A 10,000-nucleotide genomic window follows, 5' to 3' on the forward strand; every position below is an offset into this window, starting at 1 on the left:
TACCTTGCCACAACCACTTGGGATAGGGTGTGCACCTCAGGAAAACTGTCTCCGTGGGAACCCGGCTTTTTGCAAAGGGGTCTCAGGGCCGTGTACCTCGGCTGTCCCTCCGGCTCCCCAAAGCACAGGGACGAGGTGAGGGGCTTAGACCATGCCTGGGCAATGTTGTTTCTTACACCTGGGTGTGTGGCATTTTGTTGAGCTGGCTACCCCCACTTGGGATAGGTGTTCCACAGCAAGCACCTATTGTTCGTCGGAAGCCGTTTTTGACCCAGGGGTTTCCGGGCTGTGTTCGTTGGGGTTGAACTCCTGCTAGCAAAACCGCCGGGTTGAGGGAAGGGTTCAGACTGTGCCTGGGCCCTGTGGTCTCTTCCAGGTCAGTGTATGGCATTTCCTTCCCCTTGCCCCAGGCACCTGGGAGCATGTCTGCACGTGGAGAAAGACTTTCCCGTGGGAAGCCGGGTTTTGTCAAACGGGTCCCAGTGCTCTGCTCCTCTCTTTTCACTCCTGCTGCCAGAAGCCCAGGGAGGATGGGAGGGCTTAGAACATGGCTGGGCACTGTGGTTTCTTCCAGAGAAGTGGAGGGCATTTGCTTTACCTTGCCACAACCACTTGGGATAGGGTGTGCACCTCAGGAAAACTGTCTCCGTGGGAAGCCGGCTTTTTGCAAAGGGGTCTCAGGGCCGTGTGCCTCGGCTGTCCCTCCGGCTCCCCAAAGCACAGGGACGAGGTGAGGGGCTTAGACCATGCCTGGGCAATGTTGTTTCTTACACCTGGGTGTGTGGCATTTTGTTGAGCTGGCTACCCCCACTTGGGATAGGTGTTCCACAGCAAGCACCTATTGATCGTCGGAAGCCGTTTTTGCCCCAGGGGTCTCCGGGCTGTGTTCGTTGGGGTTGAACTCCTGCTAGCAAAACCGCCGGGTTGAGGGAAGGGTTCAGACTGTGCCTGGGCCCTGTGGTCTCTTCCAGGTCAGTGTATGGCATTTCCTTCCCCTTGCCACAGGCACCTGGGAGCATGTCTGCACGTGGAGAAAGACTTTCCCGTGGGAAGCCGGGTTTTGTCAAACGGGTCCCAGTGCTCTGCTCCTCTCTTTTCACTCCTGTTGTCAGAAGCCCAGGGAGGATGGGAGGGCTTAGAACATGGCTGGGCACTGTGGTTTCTTCCAGAGAAGTGGAGGGCATTTGCTTTACTTTGCCACAACCACTTGGGATAGGGTGTGCACCTCAGGAAAACTGTCTCCGTGGGAAGCCGGCTTTTTGCCAAGGGGTCTCAGGGCCGTGTGCCTCGGCTGTCCCTCCGGCTCCCCAAAGCACAGGGAGGAGGTGAGGGGCTTAGACCATGCGTGGGAAATGTTGTTTCTTACACCTGGGTGTGTGGCATTTTGTTGAGCTGGCTACCCCCACTTGGGATAGGTGTTCCACAGCAAGCACCTATTGTTCGTCGGAAGCCGTTTTTGCCCCAGGGGTCTCCGGGCTGTGTTCGTTGGGGTTGAACTCCTGCTAGCAAAACCGCCGGGTTGAGGGAAGGGTTCAGACTGTGCCTGGGCCCTGTGGTCTCTTCCAGGTCAGTGTATGGCATTTCCTTCCCCTTGCCACAGGCACCTGGGAGCATGTCTGCACGTGGAGAAAGACTTTCCCGTGGGAAGCCGGTTTTTGTCAAACGGGTCCCAGTGCTCTGCTCCTCTCTTTTCACTCCTGCTGCCAGAAGCCCAGGGAGGATGGGAGGGCTTAGAACATGGCTGGGCACTGTGGTTTCTTCCAGAGAAGTGGAGAGCATTTGCTTAACCTTGCCACAACCACTTGGGATAGGGTCTGCACCTCAGGAAAACTGTCTCCGTGGGAAGCCGGCTTTTTGCAAAGGGGTCTCAGGGCCGTGTGCCTCGGCTGTCCCTCCGGCTCCCCAAAGCACAGGGACGAGGTGAGGGGCTTAGACCATGCCTGGGCAATGTTGTTTCTTACACCTGGGTGTGTGGCATTTTGTTGAGCTGGCTACCCCCACTTGGGATTGGTTTTCCACAGCAAGCGCATATTGTTCGTCGTAAGCCGTTTTTGCCTCAGGGGTCTCTGGGCTGTGTTCGTTGGGGTTGAACTCCTGCTAGCAAAACCGCCGGGTTGAGGGAAGGGTTCAGACTGTGCCTGGGCCCTGTGGTCTCTTCCAGGTCAGTGTATGGCATTTCCTTCCCCTTGCCCCAGGCACCTGGGAGCATGTCTGCACGTGGAGAAAGACTTTCCCGTGGGAAGCCGGGTTTTGTCAAACGGGTCCCAGTGCTCTGCTCCTCTCTTTTCACTCCTGCTGCCAGAAGCCCAGGGAGGATGGGAGGGCTTAGAACATGGCTGGGCACTGTGGTTTCTTCCAGAGAAGTGGAGGGCATTTGCTTTACCTTGCCACAACTACTTGGGATAGGGTGTGCACCTCAGGAAAACTGTTTCCGTGGGAAGCCGGCTTTTTCAAAGGGGTCTCAGGGCCTTGTGCCTCGGCTGTCCCTCCGGCTCCCCAAAGCACAGGGACGAGGTGAGGGGCTTAGACCATGCCTGGGCAATGTTGTTTCTTACACCTGGGTGTGTGGCATTTTGTTGAGCTGGCTACCCCCACTTGGGATAGGTGTTCCACAGCAAGCACCTATTGTTCGTCGGAAGCCGTTTTTGACCCAGGGGTTTCCGGGCTGTGTTCGTTGGGGTTGAACTCCTGCTAGCAAAACCGCCGGGTTGAGGGAAGGGTTCAGACTGTGCCTGGGCCCTGTGGTCTCTTCCAGGTCAGTGTATGGCATTTCCTTCCCCTTGCCCCAGGCACCTGGGAGCATGTCTGCACGTGGAGAAAGACTTTCCCGTGGGAAGCCGGGTTTTGTCAAACGGGTCCCAGTGCTCTGCTCCTCTCTTTTCACTCCTGCTGTCAGAAGCCCAGGGAGGATGGGAGGGCTTAGAACATGGCTGGGCACTGTGGTTTCTTCCAGAGAAGTGGAGGGCATTTGCTTTACCTTGCCACAACCACTTGGGATAGGGTCTGCACCTCAGGAAAACTGTTTCCGTGGGAAGCCGGCTTTTTGCAAAGGGGTCTCAGGGCCGTGTGCCTCGGCTGTCCGTCCGGATCCCCAAAGCACAGGGACGAGGTGAGGGGCTTAGACCATGCCTGGGCAATGTTGTTTCTTACACCTGGGTGTGTGGCATTTTGTTGAGCTGGCTACCCCCACTTGGGATAGGTATTCCACAGCAAGCACCTATTTTTCGTCGGAAGCGGTTTTTGCCCCAGGGGTCTCCGGGCTATGTTCGTTGGGGTTGAACTCCTGCTAGCAAAACCGCCGGGTTGAGGGAAGGGTTCAGACTGTGCCTGGGCCCTGTGGTCTCTTCCAGGTCAGTGTATGGCATTTCCTTCCCCTTGCCCCAGGCACCTGGGAGCATGTCTGCACGTGGAGAAAGACTTTCCCGTGGGAAGCCGGGTTTTGTCAAACGGGTCCCTGTGCTCTGCTCCTCTCTTTTCACTCCTGCTGTCAGAAGCCCAGGGAGGATGGGAGGGCTTAGAACATGGCTGGGCACTGTGGTTTCTTCCAGAGAAGTGGAGGGCATTTGCTTTACCTTGCCACAACCACTTGGGATAGGGTGTGCACCTCAGGAAAACTGTTTCCGTGGGAAGCCGGCTTTTTCAAAGGGGTCTCAGGGCCGTGTGCCTCGGCTGTCCCTCCGGCTCCCCAAAGCACAGGGACGAGGTGAGGGGCTTAGACCATGCCTGGGCAATGTTGTTTCTTACACCTGGGTGTGTGGCATTTTGTTGAGCTGGCTACCCCCACTTGGGATAGGTGTTCCACAGCAAGCACCTATTGTTCGTCGGAAGCCGTTTTTGCCCCAGGGGTCTCCGGGCTTGTTTGTTGGGTTTGAACTCCTGCTAGCAAAACCGCCGGGTTGAGGGAAGGGTTCAGACTGTGCCTGGGCCCTGTGGTCTCTTCCAGGTCAGTGTATGGCATTTCCTTCCCCTTGCCCCAGGCACCTGGGAGCATGTCTGCACGTGGAGAAAGACTTTCCCGTGGGAAGCCGGGTTTTGTCAAACGGGTCCCAGTGCTCTGCTCCTCTCTTTTCACTCCTGCTGCCAGAAGCCCAGGGAGGATGGGAGGGCTTAGAACATGGCTGGGCACTGTGGTTTCTTCCAGAGAAGTGGAGGGCATTTGCTTTACCTTGCCACAACCACTTGGGATAGGGTCTGCACCTCAGGAAAACTGTCTCCGTGGGAAGCCGGCTTTTTGCAAAGGGGTCTCAGGGCCGTGTGCCTCGGCTGTCCCTCCGGCTCCCCAAAGCACAGGGACGAGGTGAGGGGCTTAGACCATGCCTGGGCAATGTTGTTTCTTACACCTGGGTGTGTGGCATTTTGTTGAGCTGCCTACCCCCACTTGGGATAGGTGTTCCACAGCAAGCACCTATTGTTCGTCGGAAGCCGTTTTTGCCCCAGGGGTCTCCGGGCTGTGTTCGTTGGGGTTGAACTCCTGCTAGCAAAACCGCCGGGTTGAGGGAAGGGTTCAGACTGTGCCTGGGCCCTGTGGTCTCTTCCAGGTCAGTGTATGGCATTTCCTTCCCCTTGCCCCAGGCACCTGGGAGCATGTCTGCACGTGGAGAAAGACTTTCCCGTGGGAAGCTGGGTTTTGTCAAACGGGTCCCCGTGCTCTGCTCCTCTCTTTTCACTCATGCTGTCAGAAGCCCAGGGAGGATGGGAGGGCTTAGAACATGGCTGGGCACTGTGGTTTCTTCCAGAGAAGTGGAGGGCATTTGCTTTACCTTGCCACAACCACTTGGGATAGGGTGTGCACCTCAGGAAAACTGTTTCCGTGGGAAGCCGGCTTTTTCAAAGGGGTCTCAGGGCCGTGTGCCTCGGCTGTCCCTCCGGCTCCCCAAAGCACAGGGACGAGGTGAGGGGCTTAGACCATGCCTGGGCAATGTTGTTTCTTACACCTGGGTGTGTGGCATTTTGTTGAGCTGGCTACCCCCACTTGGGATAGGTGTTCCCCAGCAAGCACCTATTGTTCGTCGGAAGCCGTTTTTGACCCAGGGGTCTCCGGGCTGTGTTCGTTGGGGTTGAACTCCTGCTAGCAAAACCGCCGGGTTGAGGGAAGGGTTCAGACTGTGCCTGGGCCCTGTGGTCTCTTCCAGGTCAGTGTATGGCATTTCCTTCCCCTTGCCCCAGGCACCTGGGAGCATGTCTGCACGTGGAGAAAGACTTTCCCGTGGGAAGCCGGGTTTTGTCAAACGGGTCCCAGTGCTCTGCTCCTCTCTTTTCACTCCTGCTGCCAGAAGCCCAGGGAGGATGGGAGGGCTTAGAACATGGCTGGGCACTGTGGTTTCTTCCAGAGAAGTGGAGGGCATTTGCTTTACCTTGCCACAACCACTTGGGATAGTGTGTGCACCTCAGGAAAACTGTCTCCGTGGGAAGCCGGCTTTTTGCAACGGGGTCTCAGGGCCGTGTGCCTCGGCTGTCCCTCCGGCTCCCCAAAGCACAGGGACGAGGTGAGGGGCTTAGACCATGCCTGGGCAATGTTGTTTCTTACACCTGGGTGTGTGGCATTTTGTTGAGCTGGCTACCCCCACTTGGGATAGGTGTTCCACAGCAAGCACCTATTGTTCGTCGGAAGCCGTTTTTGCCCCAGGGGTCTCCGGGCTGTGTTCGTTGGGGTTGAACTCCTGCTAGCAAAACCGCCGGGTTGAGGGAAGGGTTCAGACTGTGCCTGGGCCCTGTGGTCTCTTCCAGGTCAGTGTATGGCATTTCCTTCCCCTTGCCACAGGCACCTGGGAGCATGTCTGCACGTGGAGAAAGACTTTCCCGTGGGAAGCCGGGTTTTGTCAAACGGGTCCCAGTGCTCTGCTCCTCTCTTTTCACTCCTGCTACCAGAAGCCCAGGGAGGATGGGAGGGCTTAGAACATGGCTGGGCACTGTGGTTTCTTCCAGAGAAGTGGAGGGCATTTGCTTTACCTTGCCACAACCACTTGGGATAGGGTCTGCACCTCAGGAAAACTGTCTCCGTGGGAAGCCGGCTTTTTGCAAAGGGGTCTCAGGGCCGTGTGCCTCGGCTGTCCCTCCGGCTCCCCAAAGCACAGGGACGAGGTGAGGGGCTTAGACCATGCCTGGGCAATGTTGTTTCTTACACCTGGGTGTGTGGCATTTTGTTGAGCTGCCTACCCCCACTTGGGATAGGTGTTCCACAGCAAGCACCTATTGTTCGTCGGAAGCCGTTTTTGCCCCAGGGGTCTCCGGGCTGTGTTCGTTGGGGTTGAACTCCTGCTAGCAAAACCGCCGGGTTGAGGGAAGGGTTCAGACTGTGCCTGGGCCCTGTGGTCTCTTCCAGGTCAGTGTATGGCATTTCCTTCCCCTTGCCCCAGGCACCTGGGAGCATGTCTGCACGTGGAGAAAGACTTTCCCGTGGGAAGCTGGGTTTTGTCAAACGGGTCCCCGTGCTCTGCTCCTCTCTTTTCACTCATGCTGTCAGAAGCCCAGGGAGGATGGGAGGGCTTAGAACATGGCTGGGCACTGTGGTTTCTTCCAGAGAAGTGGAGGGCATTTGCTTTACCTTGCCACAACCACTTGGGATAGGGTGTGCACCTCAGGAAAACTGTTTCCGTGGGAAGCCGGCTTTTTCAAAGGGGTCTCAGGGCCGTGTGCCTCGGCTGTCCCTCCAGCTCCCCAAAGCACAGGGACGAGGTGAGGGGCTTAGACCATGCCTGGGCAATGTTGTTTCTTACACCTGGGTGTGTGGCATTTTGTTGAGCTGGCTACCCCCACTTGGGATAGGTGTTCCCCAGCAAGCACCTATTGTTCGTCGGAAGCCGTTTTTGACCCAGGGGTCTCCGGGCTGTGTTCGTTGGGGTTGAACTCCTGCTAGCAAAACCGCCGGGTTGAGGGAAGGGTTCAGACTGTGCCTGGGCCCTGTGGTCTCTTCCAGGTCAGTGTATGGCATTTCCTTCCCCTTGCCCCAGGCACCTGGGAGCATGTCTGCACGTGGAGAAAGACTTTCCCGTGGGAAGCCGGGTTTTGTCAAACGGGTCCCAGTGCTCTGCTCCTCTCTTTTCACTCCTGCTGCCAGAAGCCCAGGGAGGATGGGAGGGCTTAGAACATGGCTGGGCACTGTGGTTTCTTCCAGAGAAGTGGAGGGCATTTGCTTTACCTTGCCACAACCACTTGGGATAGTGTGTGCACCTCAGGAAAACTGTCTCCGTGGGAAGCCGGCTTTTTGCAACGGGGTCTCAGGGCCGTGTGCCTCGGCTGTCCCTCCGGCTCCCCAAAGCACAGGGACGAGGTGAGGGGCTTAGACCATGCCTGGGCAATGTTGTTTCTTACACCTGGGTGTGTGGCATTTTGTTGAGCTGGCTACCCCCACTTGGGATAGGTGTTCCACAGCAAGCACCTATTGTTCGTCGGAAGCCGTTTTTGCCCCAGGGGTCTCCGGGCTGTGTTCGTTGGGGTTGAACTCCTGCTAGCAAAACCGCCGGGTTGAGGGAAGGGTTCAGACTGTGCCTGGGCCCTGTGGTCTCTTCCAGGTCAGTGTATGGCATTTCCTTCCCCTTGCCCCAGGCACCTGGGAGCATGTCTGCACGTGGAGAAAGACTTTCCCGTGGGAAGCCGGGTTTTATCAAACGGGTCCCAGTGCTCTGCTCCTCTCTTTTCACTCCTGCTGCCAGAAGCCCAGGGAGGATGGGAGGGCTTAGAACATGGCTGGGCACTGTGGTTTCTTCCAGAGAAGTGGAGGGCATTTGCTTTACCTTGCCACAACCACTTGGGATAGGGTCTGCACCTCAGGAAAACTGTCTCTGTGGGAAGCCCGCTTTTTGCAAAGGGGTCTCAGGGCCGTGTGCCTCGGCTGTCCCTCCGGCTCCCCAAAGCACAGGGACGAGGTGAGGGGCTTAGACCATGCCTGGGCAATGTTGTTTCTTACACCTGGGTGTGTGGCATTTTGTTGAGCTGCCTACCCCCACTTGGGATAGGTGTTCCACAGCAAGCACCTATTGTTCGTCGGAAGCCGTTTTTGCCCCAGGGGTCTCCGGGCTGTGTTCGTTGGGGTTGAACTCCTGCTAGCAAAACCGCCGGGTTGAGGGAAGGGTTCAGACTGTGCCTGGGCCCTGTGGTCTCTTCCAGGTCAGTGTATGGCATTTCCTTCCCCTTGCCCCAGGCACCTGGGAGCATGTCTGCACGTGGAGAAAGACTTTCCCGTGGGAAGCTGGGTTTTGTCAAACGGGTCCCCGTGCTCTGCTCCTCTCTTTTCACTCATGCTGTCAGAAGCCCAGGGAGGATGGGAGGGCTTAGAACATGGCTGGGCACTGTGGTTTCTTCCAGAGAAGTGGAGGGCATTTGCTTTACCTTGCCACAACCACTTGGGATAGGGTGTGCACCTCAGGAAAACTGTCTCCGTGGGAAGCCGGCTTTTGCAAAGGGGTCTCAGGGCCGTGTGCCTCGGCTGTCCCTCCGGCTCCCCAAAGCACAGGGACGAGGTGAGGGGCTTAGACCATGCCTGGGCAATGTTGTTTCTTACAGCTGGGTGTGTGGCATTTTGTTGACCTGGCTACCCCCCCTTGGGATAGGTGTTCCACAGCAAGCACCTATTGTTCGTCGGAAGCCGTTTTTGCCCCAGGGGTCTCCGGGCTGTGTTCGTTGGGGTTGAACTCCTGCTAGCAAACCCGCCGGGTTGAGGGAAGGGTTCAGACTGTGCCTGGGCCCTGTGGTCTCTTCCAGGTCAGTGTATGGCATTTCCTTCCCCTTGCCCCAGGCACCTGGGAGCATGTCTGCACGTGGAGAAAGACTTTCCCGTGGGAAGCCGGGTTTTGTCAAACGGGTCCCCGTGCTCTGCTCCTCTCTTTTCACTCCTGCTGCCAGAAGCCCAGGGACGATGGGAGGGCTTAGAACATGGCTGGGCACTGTGGTTTCTTCCAGAGAAGTGGAGGGCATTTGCTTTACCTTGCCACAACCACTTGGGATAGGGTGTGCACCTCAGGAAAACTGTCTCCGTGGGAAGCGGGCTTTTTCAAAGGGGTCTCAGGGCCGTGTGCCTCGGCTGTCCGTCCGGATCCCCAAAGCACAGGGACGAGGTGAGGGGCTTAGACCATGCCTGGGCAATGTTGTTTCTTACACCTGGGTGTGTGGCATTTTGTTGAGCTGGCTACCCCCACTTGGGATAGGTGTTCCACAGCAAGCACCTATTGTTCGTCGGAAGCCGTTTTTGCCCCAGGGGTCTCCGGGCTGTGTTCGTTGGGGTTGAACTCCTGCTAGCAAAACCGCCGGGTTGAGGGAAGGGTTCAGACTGTGCCTGGGCCCTGTGGTCTCTTCCAGGTCAGTGTATGGCATTTCCTTCCCCTTGCCCCAGGCACCTGGGAGCATGTCTGCACGTGGAGAAAGACTTTCCCGTGGGAAGCCGGGTTTTGTCAAACGGGTCCCAGTGCTCTGCTCCTCTCTTTTCACTCCTGCTGCCAGAAGCCCAGGGAGGATGGGAGGGCTTAGAACATGGCTGGGCACTGTGGTTTCTTCCAGAGAAGTGGAGGGCATTTGCTTTACCTTGCCACAACCACTTGGGATAGGGTGTGCACCTCAGGAAAACTGTCTCCGTGGGAACCCGGCTTTTTGCAAAGGGGTCTCAGGGCCGTGTACCTCGGCTGTCCCTCCGGCTCCCCAAAGCACAGGGACGAGGTGAGGGGCTTAGACCATGCCTGGGCAATGTTGTTTCTTACACCTGGGTGTGTGGCATTTTGTTGAGCTGGCTACCCCCACTTGGGATAGGTGTTCCACAGCAAGCACCTATTGTTCGTCGGAAGCCGTTTTTGACCCAGGGGTTTCCGGGCTGTGTTCGTTGGGGTTGAACTCCTGCTAGCAAAACCGCCGGGTTGAGGGAAGGGTTCAGACTGTGCCTGGGCCCTGTGGTCTCTTCCAGGTCAGTGTATGGCATTTCCTTCCCCTTGCCCCAGGCACCTGGGAGCATGTCTGCACGTGGAGAAAGACTTCCCGTGGGAAGCCGGGTTTTGTCAAACGGGTCCCAGTGCTC

The sequence above is a fragment of the Ursus arctos genome, unplaced genomic scaffold (assembly GCF_023065955.2).
Source record: "Ursus arctos isolate Adak ecotype North America unplaced genomic scaffold, UrsArc2.0 scaffold_44, whole genome shotgun sequence".
NCBI lineage: Eukaryota > Metazoa > Chordata > Mammalia > Carnivora > Ursidae > Ursus > Ursus arctos.